Consider the following 19,288-nt stretch of genomic DNA (forward strand, 5'->3'; position numbering starts at 1 on the left):
CAGGGCTGCAGCTGGGACTTCTGTTTCCTTAGGACAGGAAGTGCGGATCTTCACCCAGGGCTGCAGCTGGGACTTCTGCTTCCTTGGGAGAGAAAGTGAGGATCTTCACCCTGCATCTACAGCTGGGACGTCTGCTTCCTTTGTGAGAGGAACTGCTGTTCTTCACCCAGGGTTGCAGCTGGGACTTCTGTTTCCTTGAGACAAGAAGTGCGGATCTTCACCCGGGAGCTGCAGCTGGGACTTCTGCTTCTTTGTGACAGCAAGTGTGGTTCTTCACCTAGGGCTGCAGCTGGGACTTCTGCTTCCTTGGGACAGGAAGTGTGGTTCTTCACCCTGCATCTGCAGCTGGGACTTCTGCTGTTTGTGACAGGAAATGCTTTTCTTCACCCGGAGCTGCAGCTGGGACTTCTGCTTCCTTGGGAAAAGAAGTGCGGATCTTCACCCGGGAGCTGCAGCTGGGACTTCTTCTTCTTTGTGACAGCAAGTGTGGTTCTTCACCCAGGGCTGCAGTTGGGACTTCTGCTGTTTGGGACAGGAAATGCTGTTCTCCACCCGGAGCTGCAGCTGGGACTTCTGCTTCCTTGGGACAGGAAGTGCGGATCTTCACCCGGGAGCTGCAGCTGGGACTTCTGCTTCTTTGTGACAGGAACGCTGTTCTTCACCCAGGGCTGCAGCTGGGACTTCTGCTTCTTTGTGACAGGAACGGCTGTTCTTCACCCAGGGCTGCAGTTGGGACTTCTGCTTCCTTGGGACAGGAAGTGCGGTTCTTCACCCGGAGCTGCAGCCGGGACATCTGCTTCGTTGTGACAGGAAAGGCTGTTCTTCGCCCAGGATTGTTGCTGGGACTTCTGCTTTCTGGTGACGGTTAGTGCTGTTCTTCACCCAGGGCTGCAGCTGGGACTTCTGCTTCATTGGGACAGGAAGTGCGTTTCTTCACCCAGAGCTGTAGCTGGGACTTCTGCTTTGTTGTGACAGGAAAGGCAGTTCTTCACCCAGGATTGTAGCTGGGACTTCTGCTTTCTGGTGACGGTTAGTGCTGTTCTTCACCCAGGGCTGCAGCTGGGACTTCTGTTTCCTTAGGACAGGAAGTGCGGATCTTCACCCAGGCCTGCAGCTGGGACTTCTGCTTCCTTGGGAGAGGAAGTGAGGATCTTCACCCTGCATCTACAGCTGGGACGTCTGCTTCCTTTGTGACAGGAACTGCTGTTCTTCACCCAGGGCTGCAGCTGGGACTTCTGTTTCCTTGGGACAAGAAGTGCGAATCTTCACCCGGGAACTGCAGCTGGGACTTCTGCTTCTTTGTGACAGGATCTGCTGTTCTTCACCCAGAGCTGCAGCTGGGAATTCTGCTTCCTTGAGATGGTTAGTGCTTTTCTTCACTGTAACCTGCAGCTGAGACCTTTGCTTTTTTTGAGAGGGCAAAGTTCTCTCTCCACCCCTAAGCTGCAGTTGAGACCTTTGCTTTTTTTGTGACGGCAAAGTTCTCTCACAACACATGAGCGGCAGCTGGATCTCTGCTTTTTTTGTGCTAGCAACGTCCTCTCTCCACCCCTGAGATGCAGCAGGCACTTTTGCTTTCTTATGATGGAAACTTTTGTTCTTCACCCTGGAGCTGCACCTGAGACCTCTGCTTTTGTAGTGATTGCAAAGGCCTCTGTCAACTTCTTAGCTGCCACTAGGACTTCTGCTTTCTTGTGAAGGAAAGTGCTGTTCTTTGCCTGGAACTGCACCTGAGAACTCTGCTTTTGTAGTGATTGCAAAGGCCTCTGTCCAACAGTTAGGTGCAACTAGGACTTCTGCTTTCATGAGATGGCAAGTGCTGTTTTTCACCTGGAGCTGCAGCTGAGACCTCTGCTTTTTTTGGTGACTGCAAAGGCCTCTCTCCACCCCTGAGCTGCAGGTGGCACTTTTGCTTTTTTGTGATGCTAAGTGTGGTTCTTCACCCTGGATCTGCAGCTGGGACTTCTGCTTCTTTGTGACAGGAACTGCTGTTCTTCACCCAGGGCTGCAGTTGGGACTTCTGATTCCTTGGGACAGGAAGTGCGGTTCTTCACCCGGAGCTGCAGCCGGGATATCTGCTTCGTTGTGACAGGAACGGCTGTTCTTCACCCAGGGCTGCATCTGGGACTTCTGCTTCCTTGGGACAGGAAGTGCGTTTCTTCACCCAGAGCTGTAGCTGGGACTTCTGCTTCGTTGTGACAGGAAAGGCAGTTCTTCACCCAGGATTGTAGCTGGGACTTCTGCTTTCTGGTGACGGTTAGTGCTGTTCTTCACCCAGGGCTGCAGCTGGGACTTCTGTTTCCTTAGGACAGGAAGTGGGGATCTTCACCCAGGGCTGCAGCTGAGACTTCTGCTTCCTTGGGAGAGGAAGTGAGGATCTTCCCCCTGCATCTACAGCTGGGACTTCTACTTCCTTTGTGACAGGAACTGCTGTTCTTCACCCAGGGCTGCAGCTGGGACTTCTGTTTCCTTGAGACAAGAAGTGCGGATCTTCACCCGGGAGCTGCAGCTGGGACTTCTGCTTCTTTGTGACAGCAAGTGTGGTTCTTCACCCAGGGCTGCAGCTGGGACTTCTGCTTCCTTGGGACAGGAAGTGAGGTTCTTCACCCTGCATCTGCAGCTGGGACTTCTGCTGTTTGTGACAGGAAATGCTTTTCTTCACCCGGAGCTGCAGCTGGGACTTCTGCTTCCTTGGGAAAAGAAGTGCGGATCTTCACCCGGGAGCTGCAGCTAGGACTTCTGCTTCTTTGTGACAGCAAGTGTGGTTCTTCACCCAGGGCTGCAGTTGGGACTTCTGCTGTTTGGGACAGGAAATGCTGTTCTCCACCCGGAGCTGCAGCTGGGACTTCTGCTTCCTTGGGACAGGAAGTGCGGATCTTCACCCGGGAGCTGCAGCTGGGACTTCTGCTTCTTTGTGACAGGAACGCTGTTCTTCACCCAGGGCTGCAGTTGGGACTTCTGCTTCCTTGGGACAGGAAGTGCGGTTCTTCACCCGGAGCTGCAGCCGGGACATCTGCTTCGTTGTGACAGGAAAGGCTGTTCTTCGCCCAGGATTGTTGCTGGGACTTCTGCTTTCTGGTGACGGTTAGTGCTGTTCTTCACCCAGGGCTGCAGCTGGGACTTCTGCTTCATTGGGACAGGAAGTGCGTTTCTTCACCCAGAGCTGTAGCTGGGACTTCTGCTTTGTTGTGACAGGAAAGGCAGTTCTTCACCCAGGATTGTAGCTGGGACTTCTGCTTTCTGGTGACGGTTAGTGCTGTTCTTCACCCAGGGCTGCAGCTGGGACTTCTGTTTCCTTAGGACAGGAAGTGCGGATCTTCACCCAGGCCTGCAGCTGGGACTTCTGCTTCCTTGGGAGAGGAAGTGAGGATCTTCACCCTGCATCTACAGCTGGGACGTCTGCTTCCTTTGTGACAGGAACTGCTGTTCTTCACCCAGGGCTGCAGCTGGGACTTCTGTTTCCTTGGGACAAGAAGTGCGAATCTTCACCTGGGAACTGCAGCTGGGACTTCTGCTTCTTTGTGACAGGATCTGCTGTTCTTCACCCAGAGCTGCAGCTGGGAATTCTGCTTCCTTGAGATGGTTAGTGCTTTTCTTCACTGTAACCTGCAGCTGAGACCTTTGCTTTTTTTGAGAGGGCAATGTTCTCTCTCCACCCCTAAGCTGCAGTTGAGACCTTTGCTTTTTTTGTGACGGCAAAGTTCTCTCACAACACATGAGCGGCAGCTGGATCTCTGCTTTTTTTGTGCTAGCAAGGTCCTCTCTCCACCCCTGAGATGCAGCAGGCACTTTTGCTTTCTTATGATGGAAACTTTTGTTCTTCACCCTGGAGCTGCACCTGAGGCCTCTGCTTTTGTAGTGATTGCAAAGGCCTCTGTCAACTTCTTAGCTGCCACTAGGACTTCTGCTTTCTTGTGAAGGAAAGTGCTGTTCTTTGCCTGGAGCTGCACCTGAGACCTCTGCTTTTGTAGTGATTGCAAAGGCCTCTGTCCAACAGTTAGGTGCAACTAGGACTTCTGCTTTCTTGAGATGGCAAGTGCTGTTTTTCACGTGGAGCTGCAGCTGAGACCTCTGCTTTTTTTGGTGACTGCAAAGGCCTCTCTCCACCCCTGAGCTGCAGGTGGCACTTTTGCTTTTTTGTGATGCTAAGTGTGGTTCTTCACCCTGGATCTGGAGCTGGGACTTCTGCTTCTTTGTGACAGGAACGGCTGTTCTTCACCCAGGGCTGCAGTTGGGACTTCTGCTTCCTTGGGACAGGAAGTGCGGTTCTTCACCCGGAGCTGCAGCCGGGACATATGCTTCGTTGTGACAGGAACGGCTGTTCTTCACCCTGGATCTGCAGCTGGGACTTCTGCTTCCTTGGGACAGGAAGTGCGTTTCTTCACCCAGAGCTGTAGATGGGACTTCTGCTTCGTTGTGACAGGAAAGGCAGTTCTTCACCCAGGATTGTACCTGGGACTTCTGCTTTCTGGTGACGGTTAGTGCTGTTCTTCACCCAGGGCTGCAGCTGGGACTTCTGTTTCCTTAGGACAGGAAGTGCGGATCTTCACCTGGAGCTGCAGCTGGGACTTCTGCTTCCTTGGGAGAGGAAGTGAGGATCTTCACCCTGCATCTACAGCTGGGACGTCTGCTTCCTTTGTGACAGGAACTGCTGTTCTTCACCCAGGGCTGCAGCTGGGACTTCTGTTTCCTTGGGACAAGAAGTGTGGATCTTCACCCGGGAGCTGCAGCTGGGACTTCTGCTTCTTTGTGACAGGAACTGCTGTTCTTCACCGAGGGCTGCAGTTGGGACTTCTGCTTCCTTGGGACAGGAAGTGTGGTTCTTCACCCGGAGCTGCAGCCGGGACATCTGCTTCGTTGTGACAGGAACGGCTGTTCTTCACCCAGGGCTGCAGCTGGGACTTCTGCTTCCTTGGGACAGGAAGTGCGTTTCTTCACCCAGAGCAGCAGCTGGGACTTCTGCTTCGTTGTAACAGGAAAGGCTGTTCTTCGCCCAAGATTGAAGCTGGGACTTCTGCTTTCTGGTGACGGTTAGTGCTGTTCTTCACCCAGGGCTGCAGCTGGGATTTCTGTTTCCTTAGGACAGGAAGTGCGGATCTTCACCCAGGGCTGCAGCTGGGACTTCTGCTTCCTTGGGACAGGAAGTAAGGTTCTTCACCCTGCATCTGCAGCTGGGACTTCTGCTGTTTGTGACAGGAAATGCTTTTCTTCACCCGTAGCTGCAGCTGGGACTTCTGCTTCTTTGTGACAGGAACGCTGTTCTTCACCCAGGGCTGCAGCTGGGACTTCTGCTTCTTTGTGACAGGAACGGCTGTTCTTCACCCAGGGCTGCAGTTGGGACTTCTGCTTCCTTGGGACAGGAAGTGCGGTTCTTCACCCGGAGCTGCAGCCGGGACATCTGCTTCGTTGTGACAGGAAAGGCTGTTCTTCGCCCAGGATTGTTGCTGGGACTTCTGCTTTCTGGTGACGGTTAGTGCTGTTCTTCACCCAGGGCTGCAGCTGGGACTTCTGCTTCATTGGGACAGGAAGTGCGTTTCTTCACCCAGAGCTGTAGCTGGGACTTCTGCTTTGTTGTGACAGGAAAGGCAGTTCTTCACCCAGGATTGTAGCTGGGACTTCTGCTTTCTGGTGACGGTTAGTGCTGTTCTTCACCCAGGGCTGCAGCTGGGACTTCTGTTTCCTTAGGACAGGAAGTGCGGATCTTCACCCAGGCCTGCAGCTGGGACTTCTGCTTCCTTGGGAGAGGAAGTGAGGATCTTCACCCTGCATCTACAGCTGGGACGTCTGCTTCCTTTGTGACAGGAACTGCTGTTCTTCACCCAGGGCTGCAGCTGGGACTTCTGTTTCCTTGGGACAAGAAGTGCGAATCTTCACCCGGGAACTGCAGCTGGGACTTCTGCTTCTTTGTGACAGGATCTGCTGTTCTTCACCCAGAGCTGCAGCTGGGAATTCTGCTTCCTTGAGATGGTTAGTGCTTTTCTTCACTGTAACCTGCAGCTGAGACCTTTGCTTTTTTTGAGAGGGCAAAGTTCTCTCTCCACCCCTAAGCTGCAGTTGAGACCTTTGCTTTTTTTGTGACGGCAAAGTTCTCTCACAACACATGAGCGGCAGCTGGATCTCTGCTTTTTTTGTGCTAGCAACGTCCTCTCTCCACCCCTGAGATGCAGCAGGCACTTTTGCTTTCTTATGATGGAAACTTTTGTTCTTCACCCTGGAGCTGCACCTGAGACCTCTGCTTTTGTAGTGATTGCAAAGGCCTCTGTCAACTTCTTAGCTGCCACTAGGACTTCTGCTTTCTTGTGAAGGAAAGTGCTGTTCTTTGCCTGGAACTGCACCTGAGAACTCTGCTTTTGTAGTGATTGCAAAGGCCTCTGTCCAACAGTTAGGTGCAACTAGGACTTCTGCTTTCATGAGATGGCAAGTGCTGTTTTTCACCTGGAGCTGCAGCTGAGACCTCTGCTTTTTTTGGTGACTGCAAAGGCCTCTCTCCACCCCTGAGCTGCAGGTGGCACTTTTGCTTTTTTGTGATGCTAAGTGTGGTTCTTCACCCTGGATCTGCAGCTGGGACTTCTGCTTCTTTGTGACAGGAACTGCTGTTCTTCACCCAGGGCTGCAGTTGGGACTTCTGATTCCTTGGGACAGGAAGTGCGGTTCTTCACCCGGAGCTGCAGCCGGGATATCTGCTTCGTTGTGACAGGAACGGCTGTTCTTCACCCAGGGCTGCATCTGGGACTTCTGCTTCCTTGGGACAGGAAGTGCGTTTCTTCACCCAGAGCTGTAGCTGGGACTTCTGCTTCGTTGTGACAGGAAAGGCAGTTCTTCACCCAGGATTGTAGCTGGGACTTCTGCTTTCTGGTGACGGTTAGTGCTGTTCTTCACCCAGGGCTGCAGCTGGGACTTCTGTTTCCTTAGGACAGGAAGTGGGGATCTTCACCCAGGGCTGCAGCTGAGACTTCTGCTTCCTTGGGAGAGGAAGTGAGGATCTTCCCCCTGCATCTACAGCTGGGACTTCTACTTCCTTTGTGACAGGAACTGCTGTTCTTCACCCAGGGCTGCAGCTGGGACTTCTGTTTCCTTGAGACAAGAAGTGCGGATCTTCACCCGGGAGCTGCAGCTGGGACTTCTGCTTCTTTGTGACAGCAAGTGTGGTTCTTCACCCAGGGCTGCAGCTGGGACTTCTGCTTCCTTGGGACAGGAAGTGAGGTTCTTCACCCTGCATCTGCAGCTGGGACTTCTGCTGTTTGTGACAGGAAATGCTTTTCTTCACCCGGAGCTGCAGCTGGGACTTCTGCTTCCTTGGGAAAAGAAGTGCGGATCTTCACCCGGGAGCTGCAGCTAGGACTTCTGCTTCTTTGTGACAGCAAGTGTGGTTCTTCACCCAGGGCTGCAGTTGGGACTTCTGCTGTTTGGGACAGGAAATGCTGTTCTCCACCCGGAGCTGCAGCTGGGACTTCTGCTTCCTTGGGACAGGAAGTGCGGATCTTCACCCGGGAGCTGCAGCTGGGACTTCTGCTTCTTTGTGACAGGAACGCTGTTCTTCACCCAGGGCTGCAGTTGGGACTTCTGCTTCCTTGGGACAGGAAGTGCGGTTCTTCACCCGGAGCTGCAGCCGGGACATCTGCTTCGTTGTGACAGGAAAGGCTGTTCTTCGCCCAGGATTGTTGCTGGGACTTCTGCTTTCTGGTGACGGTTAGTGCTGTTCTTCACCCAGGGCTGCAGCTGGGACTTCTGCTTCATTGGGACAGGAAGTGCGTTTCTTCACCCAGAGCTGTAGCTGGGACTTCTGCTTTGTTGTGACAGGAAAGGCAGTTCTTCACCCAGGATTGTAGCTGGGACTTCTGCTTTCTGGTGACGGTTAGTGCTGTTCTTCACCCAGGGCTGCAGCTGGGACTTCTGTTTCCTTAGGACAGGAAGTGCGGATCTTCACCCAGGCCTGCAGCTGGGACTTCTGCTTCCTTGGGAGAGGAAGTGAGGATCTTCACCCTGCATCTACAGCTGGGACGTCTGCTTCCTTTGTGACAGGAACTGCTGTTCTTCACCCAGGGCTGCAGCTGGGACTTCTGTTTCCTTGGGACAAGAAGTGCGAATCTTCACCTGGGAACTGCAGCTGGGACTTCTGCTTCTTTGTGACAGGATCTGCTGTTCTTCACCCAGAGCTGCAGCTGGGAATTCTGCTTCCTTGAGATGGTTAGTGCTTTTCTTCACTGTAACCTGCAGCTGAGACCTTTGCTTTTTTTGAGAGGGCAATGTTCTCTCTCCACCCCTAAGCTGCAGTTGAGACCTTTGCTTTTTTTGTGACGGCAAAGTTCTCTCACAACACATGAGCGGCAGCTGGATCTCTGCTTTTTTTGTGCTAGCAAGGTCCTCTCTCCACCCCTGAGATGCAGCAGGCACTTTTGCTTTCTTATGATGGAAACTTTTGTTCTTCACCCTGGAGCTGCACCTGAGGCCTCTGCTTTTGTAGTGATTGCAAAGGCCTCTGTCAACTTCTTAGCTGCCACTAGGACTTCTGCTTTCTTGTGAAGGAAAGTGCTGTTCTTTGCCTGGAGCTGCACCTGAGACCTCTGCTTTTGTAGTGATTGCAAAGGCCTCTGTCCAACAGTTAGGTGCAACTAGGACTTCTGCTTTCTTGAGATGGCAAGTGCTGTTTTTCACGTGGAGCTGCAGCTGAGACCTCTGCTTTTTTTGGTGACTGCAAAGGCCTCTCTCCACCCCTGAGCTGCAGGTGGCACTTTTGCTTTTTTGTGATGCTAAGTGTGGTTCTTCACCCTGGATCTGGAGCTGGGACTTCTGCTTCTTTGTGACAGGAACGGCTGTTCTTCACCCAGGGCTGCAGTTGGGACTTCTGCTTCCTTGGGACAGGAAGTGCGGTTCTTCACCCGGAGCTGCAGCCGGGACATATGCTTCGTTGTGACAGGAACGGCTGTTCTTCACCCTGGATCTGCAGCTGGGACTTCTGCTTCCTTGGGACAGGAAGTGCGTTTCTTCACCCAGAGCTGTAGATGGGACTTCTGCTTCGTTGTGACAGGAAAGGCAGTTCTTCACCCAGGATTGTACCTGGGACTTCTGCTTTCTGGTGACGGTTAGTGCTGTTCTTCACCCAGGGCTGCAGCTGGGACTTCTGTTTCCTTAGGACAGGAAGTGCGGATCTTCACCTGGAGCTGCAGCTGGGACTTCTGCTTCCTTGGGAGAGGAAGTGAGGATCTTCACCCTGCATCTACAGCTGGGACGTCTGCTTCCTTTGTGACAGGAACTGCTGTTCTTCACCCAGGGCTGCAGCTGGGACTTCTGTTTCCTTGGGACAAGAAGTGTGGATCTTCACCCGGGAGCTGCAGCTGGGACTTCTGCTTCTTTGTGACAGGAACTGCTGTTCTTCACCGAGGGCTGCAGTTGGGACTTCTGCTTCCTTGGGACAGGAAGTGTGGTTCTTCACCCGGAGCTGCAGCCGGGACATCTGCTTCGTTGTGACAGGAACGGCTGTTCTTCACCCAGGGCTGCAGCTGGGACTTCTGCTTCCTTGGGACAGGAAGTGCGTTTCTTCACCCAGAGCAGCAGCTGGGACTTCTGCTTCGTTGTAACAGGAAAGGCTGTTCTTCGCCCAAGATTGAAGCTGGGACTTCTGCTTTCTGGTGACGGTTAGTGCTGTTCTTCACCCAGGGCTGCAGCTGGGATTTCTGTTTCCTTAGGACAGGAAGTGCGGATCTTCACCCAGGGCTGCAGCTGGGACTTCTGCTTCCTTGGGACAGGAAGTAAGGTTCTTCACCCTGCATCTGCAGCTGGGACTTCTGCTGTTTGTGACAGGAAATGCTTTTCTTCACCCGTAGCTGCAGCTGGGACTTCTGCTTCCTTGGGACAAGAAGTGCGGATCTTCACCCGGGAGCTGCAGCTGGGACTTCTGCTTCTTTGTGAGAGGATCTGCTGTTCTTCACCCAGAGCTACAGCTGGGAATTCTGCTTCCTTGAGATGGTTAGTGCTTTTCTTCACTGTAACCTGCAGCTGAGACCTTTGCTTTTTTGTGAGGGCAAAGTTCTCTCTCCACCCCTAAGCTGCAGTTGAGACCTTTGCTTTTTTTGTGACGGCAAAGTTCTCTCACCACACATGAGCGGCAGCTGGATCTCTGCTTTTTTTGTGCTAGCAAGGTCCTCTCTCCACCCCTGAGATGCAGCAGGCACTTTTGCTTTCTTATGATGGAAACTTTTGTTCTTCACCCTGGAGCTGCACCTGAGACCTCTGCTTTTGTAGTGATTGCAAAGGCCTCTGTCAACTTCTTAGCTGCCACTAGGACTTCTGCTTTCTTGTGAAGGAAAGTGCTGTTCTTTGCCTTGAGCTGCACCTGAGACCTCTGCTTTTGTAGTGATTGCAAAGGCCTCTGTCCACCAGTTAGGTGCAACTAGGACTTCTGCTTTCTTGAGATGGCAAGTGTTGTTTTTCACCTGGAGCTGCAGCTGAGACCTCTGCTTTTTTTGGTGACTGCATAGGCCTCTCTCCACCCCTGAGCTGCAGGTGGCACTTTTGCTTTTTTGTGATGCTAAGTGTGGTTCTTCACCCTGGATCTGCAGCTGGGACTTCTGCTTCTTTGTGACAGGAACTGCTGTTCTTCACCCAGGGCTGCAGTTGGGACTTCTGCTTCCTTGGGACAGGAAGTACGGTTCTTCACCCGGAGCTGCAGCCGGGACATCTGCTTCGTTGTGACAGGAACGGCTGTTCTTCACCCAGGGCTGCTGCTGGGACTTCTGCTTCCTTGGGACAGGAAGTGCGTTTCTTCACCCAGGGCTGCTGCTGGTACTTCTGCTTCCTTGGGACAGGAAGTGCGTTTCTTCACCCAGAGCTGTAGCTGGGACTTCTGCTTAGTTGTGACAGGAAAGGCAGTTCTTCACCCAGGATTGTAGCTGGGACTTCTGCTTTCTGGTGACGGTTAGTGCTGTTCTTCACCCAGGGCTGCAGCTGGGACTTCTGTTTCCTTAGGATAGGAAGTGCCGATCTTCACCCAGGGCTGCAGCTCGGACTTCTGCTTCCTTGGGAGAGGCAGTGAGGATCTTCACCCTGCATCTACAGCTGGGACGTCTGCTTCCTTTGTGACAGGAACTGCTGTTCTTCGCCCAGGGCTGCAGCTGGGACTTCTGTTTCCTTGGGACAAGAAGTGCGGATCTTCACCCGGGAGCTGCAGCTGGGACTTCTGCTTCGTTGTAACAGGAAAGGCTGTTCTTCGCCCAAGATTGAAGCTGGGACTTCTGCTTTCTGGTGACGGTTAGTGCTGTTCTTCACCCAGGGCTGCAGCTGGGACTTCTGTTTCCTTAGGACAGGAAGTGCGTTTCTTCACCCAGAGCAGCAGCTGGGACTTCTGCTTCGTTGTAACAGGAAAGGCTGTTCTTCGCCCAAGATTGAAGCTGGGACTTCTGCTTTCTGGTGACGGTTAGTGCTGTTCTTCGCCCAGGGCTGCAGCTGGGACTTCTGCTTCCTTGGGACAGGAAGTGAGGTTCTTTACCCTGCATCTGCAGCTGGGACTTCTGCTGTTTGTGACAGGAAATGCTTTTCTTCACCCGGAGCTGCAGCTGGGACTTCTGCTTCCTTGGGACAAGAAGTGCGGATCTTCACCCGGGAGCTGCAGCTGGGACTTCTGCTTCCTTGGGACAGGAAGTGCGGTTCTTCACCTGGAGCTGCAGCCGGGACATCTGCTTCGTTGTGACAGGAACGGCTGTTCTTCACCCAGGGCTGCAGCTGGGACTTCTGCTTCCTTGGGACTGGAAGTGCGTTTCTTCACCCATAGCTGCAGCTGGGACTTCTGCTTCGCTGTAACAGGAAAGGCTGTTCTTCGCCCAGGATTGTACCTGGGACTTCTGATTTCTGGTGACGGTTAGTGCTGTTCTTCACCCAGGGCTGCAGCTGGGACTTCTGCTTCCTTGGGAGAGGAAGTGCAGTTCTTCACCCAGAGCTGCAGCTGGGACTTTTGCTTCGTTGTGACAGGAACTGGTGTTCTTCACCCAGAGCTGCAATTGGGACTTCTGCATCCTTGGGACAGGAAGTGAGGTTCTTCACCCTGCATCTTCAGCTGGGACTTCTGCTGTTTGTGACAGGAAAGGCTGTTCTTCACCCAGGGCTGCAGCTGGGACTTCTGCATCCTTGGGACAGGAAGTGCGGATCTTCACCCGGGAGCTGCAGCTGGGACTTCTGCTTCTTTGTGACAGCAAGTGTGGTTCTTCACCCGGAGCTGCAGCAGGGACTTCTGCTTCTTTGTGACAGGAACTGCACTTCTTCACCCAGAGCTGCAGCTGGGAATTCTGCTTCCTTGAGATGGTTAGTGCTTTTCTTCACTGTAACCTGCAGCTGAGACCTTTGCTTTTTTTGTGAGGGCAAAGTTCTCTCTCCACCCCTAAGCTGCAGTTGAGACCTTTGCTTTTTTTGTGACGGCAAAGTTCTCTCACAACACATGAGCGGCAGCTGGATCTCTGCTTTTTTTGTGCTAGCAAGGTCCTCTCTCCACCCCTGAGATGCAGCAGGCACTTTTGCTTTCTTATGATGGAAACTTTTGTTCTTCACCCTGGAGCTGCACCTGAGACCTCTGCTTTTGTAGTGATTGCAAAGGCCTCTGTCAACTTCTTAGCTGCCACTAGGACTTCTGCTTTCTTGTGAAGGAAAGTGCTGTTCTTTGCCTGGAGCTGCACCTGAGACCTCTGCTTTTGTAGTGATTGCAAAGGCCTCTGTCCACCAGTTAGGTGCAACTAGGACTTCTGCTTTCTTGAGATGGCAAGTGTTGTTTTTCACCTGGAGCTGCAGCTGAGACCTCTGCTTTTTTTGGTGACTGCAAAGGCCTCTCTCCACCCCTGAGCTGCAGGTGGCACTTTTGCTTTTTTGTGATGCTAAGTGTGGTTCTTCACCCTGGATCTGCAGCTGGGACTTCTGCTTCTTTGTGACAGGAACTGCTGTTCTTCACCCAGGGCTGCAGTTGGGAGTTCTGCTTCCTTGGGACAGGAAGTACGGTTCTTCACCCGGAGCTGCAGCCGGGACATCTGCTTCGTTGTGACAGGAACGGCTGTTCTTCACCCAGGGCTGCTGCTGGGACTTCTGCTTCCTTGGGACAGGAAGTGCGTTTCTTCACCCAGGGCTGCTGCTGGGACTTCTGCTTCCTTGGGACAGGAAGTGCGTTTCTTCACCCAGAGCTGTAGCTGGGACTTCTGCTTAGTTGTGACAGGAAAGGCAGTTCTTCACCCAGGATTGTAGCTGGGACTTCTGCTTTCTGGTGACGGTTAGTGCTGTTCTTCACCCAGGGCTGCAGCTGGGACTTCTGTTTCCTTAGGATAGGAAGTGCCGATCTTCACCCAGGGCTGCAGCTCGGACTTCTGCTTCCTTGGGAGAGGCAGTGAGGATCTTCACCCTGCATCTACAGCTGGGACGTCTGCTTCCTTTGTGACAGGAACTGCTGTTCTTCGCCCAGGGCTGCAGCTGGGACTTCTGTTTCCTTGGGACAAGAAGTGCGGATCTTCACCCGGGAGCTGCAGCTGGGACTTCTGCTTCGTTGTAACAGGAAAGGCTGTTCTTCGCCCAAGATTGAAGCTGGGACTTCTGCTTTCTGGTGACGGTTAGTGCTGTTCTTCACCCAGGGCTGCAGCTGGGACTTCTGTTTCCTTAGGACAGGAAGTGCGTTTCTTCACCCAGAGCAGCAGCTGGGACTTCTGCTTCGTTGTAACAGGAAAGGCTGTTCTTCGCCCAAGATTGAAGCTGGGACTTCTGCTTTCTGGTGACGGTTAGTGCTGTTCTTCACCCTGGATCTGCAGCTGGGACTTTTGCTTTCTTGGGACAGTTAGTGCTGTTCTTCACCCAGAGCTGCAGCTGGGACTTCCGCTTCTTTGTGACAGGAACTGCTGTTCTTCACCCAGGGTTGCAGCTGGGACTTCTGCTTCCTTGGGATAGGAAGTACGGTTCTTCACCCAGAGCTGCAGCTGGGACTTCTGCTTAGTTGTGACAGGAACGGCTGTTCTTCACCCAGTGCTGCAGCTGGGACTTCTGCTTCCTTGAGATGGTTAGTGCTTTTCTTCACTGTAACCTGCAGCTGAGATCTTTGCTTTTTTTGTGATGGCAAAGTTCTCTCTCCACCCCTAAGCTGCAGCTGAGATCTTTGCTTTTTTTTTTGCAACGGCAAAGTTCTCTCACAACGCCTGAGCTGCAGCTGGATCTTTGCTTTTTTCATGTTAGCAAAGTCCTCTCTCCACCCCTGAGCTGCAGCAGGCACTTTTGCTTTCTTATGGTGGAAAGTTTTGCTCTTCACCCTGGAGATGCATCTGAAACCTCTGCTTTTGTAGTGATTGCAAAGGCCTCTGTCCATCAGTTAGCTGCAACTAGGACTTCTACTTTCTTGAGATGGCAAGTGCTGTTTTTCACGTGTAACTGCAGCTGGGACTTCTGCTTCCTTGGGAGAGGAAGCATGGTTCTTCACCCAGACCTGCAGCTGGGACTTCCGCTTCTTTGTGACAGGAACTGCTGTTCTTCACCCACGGATGCAGCTGGTACTTCTGCTTCCTTGGGACAGGAAGTGCGGTTCTTCACCCTGGATCTGCAGCTGGGACTTTTGCTTTCTTGTGACAGTTAATGCTGTTCTTCACCCAGAGCTGCATCTGGGACTTCTGCTTCGTTGTGACAGGAACGGCTGTTCTTCACCCAGGGCTGCAGCTGGGACTTCTGCTTCTTTGTGACTGCCAGTGTGGTTCTTCACCCAGGGCTGCAGCTGGGACTTCTGCTTCTTTGTGACAGGAACTGCTGTTCTTCACCCAGGGCTGCAGCTGGGACTTCTGCTGTTTGTGACAGGAAATGCTGTTCTTCACCCGGAGCTGCAGTTGGGACTTCTGTTTCTTTGTGACAGGAACTGCTGTTTTTCACCCAGAGCTACAGCTGGGACTTTTGCTTCCTTGAGATGCTTTGTGCTTTTCTTCACTGTAACCTGCAGCTGAGACCTTTGCTTTTTTTGTGATGGCAAAGTTCTCTCTCCACCCCTAAGCTGCAGCTGAGACTTTGCCTTTTTTTGCGACTGCAAAGTTCTCTCACAACGCCTGACCTTCAGCCAGATCTCTGCTTTTTTTGTGCTAGCAAAGTCCTCTCTCCACCCCTGAGCTGCAGTACTCACTTTTGCTTTCTTATGGTGGAAAGTTTTGCTCTTCACCCTGCTGCTGCAGCTGAGACCTCTGCTTTTTGTGAGATGGCAAAGGCCTCTTTCCACTTCTTAGCTGCAACTAGGACTTCTGCTTTCTTGTGATGGCAAGTGCTGTTCTTTGCCTGGAGCTGCACCTGAGACCTCTGCTTTTGTCGTGATTGCAAAGGCCTCTCCACCCATTAGCTGCAACTGCTACTTCTGCTTTCTTGTGATGGCAAGTGCTGTTCTTTGCCTGGAGCTGCAGCTGAGACCTCTCCTATTTTTTTGATGGCAAAGCCCTCTCTCTACCCTGGAGCTGCAACTGAGACCTCTGCTTTTTTGTGACGGCAAAGGCTTCTCTCCACCCCCATGCTGCAGCAGTTTTGCTTTTTTGTGACAGATAGTGCTGTTCTTCACCAGGAGCTGCAGGTGAGACCTCTACTATTCTTGTGATGGCAAAGCCTCTGTCCCCACCTTAGGTGAATCTAGGACTTCTGCTTTCTTGTGATGGCAAGTGCTGTTCTTCACCTGGAGCTGCAGTTGGGACTTCTGCTTTTAAATGCTGGTAAGTGTTCTTCTTCACACTTAATATGTAGTGGATAGTTCTGCATTCTTTTTTGGCACCTTCTTGTGTTCACACTGGACCTGCAGCTGGGACCTCTGCTTTTTTGTGATGTCAAATCCCTCTATCCACTCTGTCACTTCTCTGCAACCTAACGCATAGTCATTACCAGTACACCGGTTCCTTATAATCTCTTCCTGACCAATTGTCTAATGCTCGGTTTCTTGGCACTGAAAATTTTCACTGCTCAGCCAAGTATTGCTGCTGCCATTACTGCGGCTGCCAGTCTCCAAGATCCATGGCCGATGTTGGCTTTCCCTCTGCCCTCTTTGCCAGTGTCCCACACTTCTTCTTACCTCACAAGTTATATTAGACTGGACAAACTGTTGCTTGGTATGGCACTTCAGAATTTGATTATTTGATATTTTCAAGCTTTTTGGAGAAAGAAGTTGGTAGATTTCCACTGGAATGTGCCCTGTACTCCATCATCTTGGGTTTGTTTGGTGAGGGCAGAAGAGGTTTTTCTCCTGAAACCAAATAAAACAGTTCCCCCTAATAATGAGCACATGGGGACATGATGAGGATGCTGTGATCCACATCCACAAATTCACCTGAGTATTCTTTGTCAATTACATTTGAAGAATATGTCTGAGCAGGACAGCTATAATCATAAGTTAGTAGTGTTTCTTTCAAGAAATTTTTAATATAATTGAACACTGGGTACAGAAGCTAGGGATTCTGGGTTCCATTCTTGAGTCTCGCTCTTAGCTTTCTTTCAAAGTTTACCTAGATATAAGGATTCATTTTAGGGAAAATGGAAACCCAGAACAACTGGATTGAGTCTCAGGGGGGGGTCATAGAATGGAAAATGAAATAGAACTTGCCCAAATCCAGGAGGCAATCTCAACTAATTTAGAATTCTAATGCCACTGGCAGTGTTGAGCAGCAGCAGATCTGGAGGCAATGTCCCTTTGTGACCATGGGCCATGCTATCTCTGTATATGTGACTAATGGATTGGATCACTTGTTTTCAGAAGGAGGACATAGAAAAACAGGAACACAATTCATACCTTTAAAAATCTAAAAACCAACATAGCAGTTCATCCCAAAATTCTAGTATCGAAATAGATCATTTCTGAACATATAGAAAGAGAAACAGTGACCACCAAGAGCTGGCATGTGTGTTTTCACTAAGAAGAACTTATATATCAAAGGATTTTGAACTAAAGTGAAACTTAAAATGATCTACTCTACCCTTTTCATTGTTGACTTGCTATTTTATTCTGAGCTTAATGAACAAAAACATTAACATTTCCAAAAAGGAAGAACAAAAGAAAAAGTTGCACATGAAACCATGAAAGTTTAACATTTCTGAATATATCCCTCCCAACCTAAAACTTTCCCTTGTAGTGAATAAATATAAAAAAGGGTGAGCCAAACACCATCTCAATATGATTATAGATGCAGTATTCCACACAGATATAATCACTTACTTGTAATTAAGATGGAGGAAGATATGTTTTCTAAATTTTGCTCTGCACGACCCCCATTGTTTTCATGCCATATTGACTTGCATTCCTTGTTTTTCCCCCAGTGGGGTGATCTAGGCTATCTCTCTAAGGTCATAGCCAATAAGGCATCCAAAAGGGGTTTCTGGTGCAACCCTGTGGAAAGGCAACACACATATGTTAGAAAGTTCAGTTAGACAGCTTGGTAGCTGTTTGAGTGACCGGTACCGATTGGTAGATTAATTGCTAGCTCTGAGTCTTATGCTCCAGGGCTCCAGAGCTCTGCCCTCAACTCTTCTCTATTTTTAAAATGGACATTTTTATCCATGGAGGAAGGCCAGAAAGATATATGATCAGCATGTCCCCATGGAAGGCATTTCCCACCTCATATGCCCATTGAACATTATTGGTAGATTTCCTTTCTGTGCCCGAGACTGGCCACTATAGGCCTTGTCTTATTAAGGAAAACCAACTAGCCCAATGGGTGGAGGCCATATCACAAGCAACAGCTGAATTTACCAATAAGTAACTCTCGAAAGAGATTGTGCCCCATGCCAGTCGGCTGGCACGCACCTTCTGACAAAGGCGAACACTTCACTGACTTCTGCCCAGGGCTTCTCCTGCTTAGAGTGCTTCCTAAATTTCGTAGGCCCAAAGCTCAGGCCAAGCTCAACACAGGACTGACCAGCCTGATGTCATACTGTGCAGCGTGGAAACCCCCAAATTGGCTTATTCTGCCAGCCTAGAAGCCAGTGCTTTGGAAATTATCCCTCTCCATGCACCTTATTTCCTGATCCCTGCTTCCATTCTTTCTCTGGGTCGTTTCACACCCCCTCCCACTTCTCCTTTCTTGCCCAATGATCCAGCCACCCTGTCACGATTGCCCATCGCCATCCTTTTTCTCTTTAGCACACAACCTAATTCTCTGTACTCATCTTTTGCCTTCACTGCCCAGTGTTCTCCTTAATGGCTTCTCCCTTTTCTTCTCATGTAGCTCTGCCCTTCCTAGCACGCTCTCGATCCTCTCTCTCACTTTGCTATTGCAAGATCCAACCATATTGCTCCTCTAAGCTTGGGCCTTCTACCCATAGCCTTATCTGTCTCAAGAGTCCGACAGCTGGGTGATCTGGGGAGCAAACCAGGGGGATGGGATGGTTTGGGGGTGAGAGGGGGGAGAAAAATTACTGTGGGTCAGTGCCAGAGAATGAAGCTTTTTACTGTGAACATTGGGCTCTGGCTTGCTTTGCTTTCACCCAGTAAACCATCCTCACTCTTGATATTGTTCCCTCTGACCTCCCTGGGTGCTTCCTCTTTTTTCAGGACTCAGGCAGCCCTTGGAGGGCCACTTGCATCTGCTGCGTTCTTCTGCCACGGCATGTGTCTATCCTGCGCCATCCTTCTTTGCTCTCTGTACCCCTATGTCATAGGGCCTCCAGCCGCAGCCCCTCAGCTAGAATGTAAGCCTCCAGAAAGGAGGGACCATCAATTTTTTACTGAGTCACATGCTAAAATCAAGCTAAAGCCTATCTGATTAGCAGTTGTTCAATGTCTCCTTACCAAAGAAAGATCACTCTAGTCCGGACGTGGCAGCAGCGACGACAAAGACGACAATGATGATAGTGATGATGATGACAATGGTTAACACGGGCCCACGTTGCTACAAAAGCATTTTCTGGGAATGATATTCTCATGCTGGCGTCTATTCACTGGCTGCAGATCCTGGAGCTCTGAGGTCAAACACTACCAAAGGCCAAGGTAAGACACTTATACACACTAGTCAGTCAACAGGCATTATTGGGGACCTTCCACAAGTTGATATCATGACAAACACTGGGAATAAAAAGAAGGGCAAAAACACAGTTGCTAACCCTTCTTGAAGCTGCCCATCTAAAGGGTGGGGGGAACCACATGCATACAGTGACGTCTGAGCATATTTGTAAACTGAGGTGAAAACCTAAGAGCAAGGAATCAGGGGTGCTTACTGAGGAGCCGATTTTCTTCTGAGTTTTACTCCTTTTGAGCTTCTATATGGGAGACACTTCTTAATTTTTATTTAGATACAATGAGGTATACTATAGAAGTCACTAAAATAACCCT

General features: G+C 51.0%; 1 protein-coding gene across 7 annotated transcripts in view; it reads right to left on the reverse strand.

The window, feature by feature from the left end:
• Nucleotides 1-19,288, reverse strand: part of LOC141548888 (uncharacterized) — an 83,551-nt gene that overhangs the window by 37,326 nt on the left and 26,937 nt on the right. For 5 of the 7 annotated variants that reach the window (XM_074278156.1, XM_074278155.1, XM_074278150.1 and 2 more), the window contains exons 3-5: nucleotides 18,749-18,931; nucleotides 17,177-17,347; nucleotides 1-16,210 (exon numbers count right to left, since the gene is read on the reverse strand). The exon at nucleotides 1-16,210 is cut by the window's left edge. The gene's annotated coding sequence lies outside the window, so the exon portion shown is untranslated. Of the gene's footprint in view, nucleotides 16,211-17,176; nucleotides 17,348-18,748; nucleotides 19,022-19,288 lie in introns of all 7 variants that reach the window. The other 2 variants (XM_074278152.1, XM_074278153.1) reach the window with 2 other exon arrangements.

Source organism: Sminthopsis crassicaudata, chromosome X (genome assembly GCF_048593235.1).
Source record: "Sminthopsis crassicaudata isolate SCR6 chromosome X, ASM4859323v1, whole genome shotgun sequence".
Taxonomy (NCBI): Eukaryota; Metazoa; Chordata; class Mammalia; order Dasyuromorphia; family Dasyuridae; genus Sminthopsis; species Sminthopsis crassicaudata.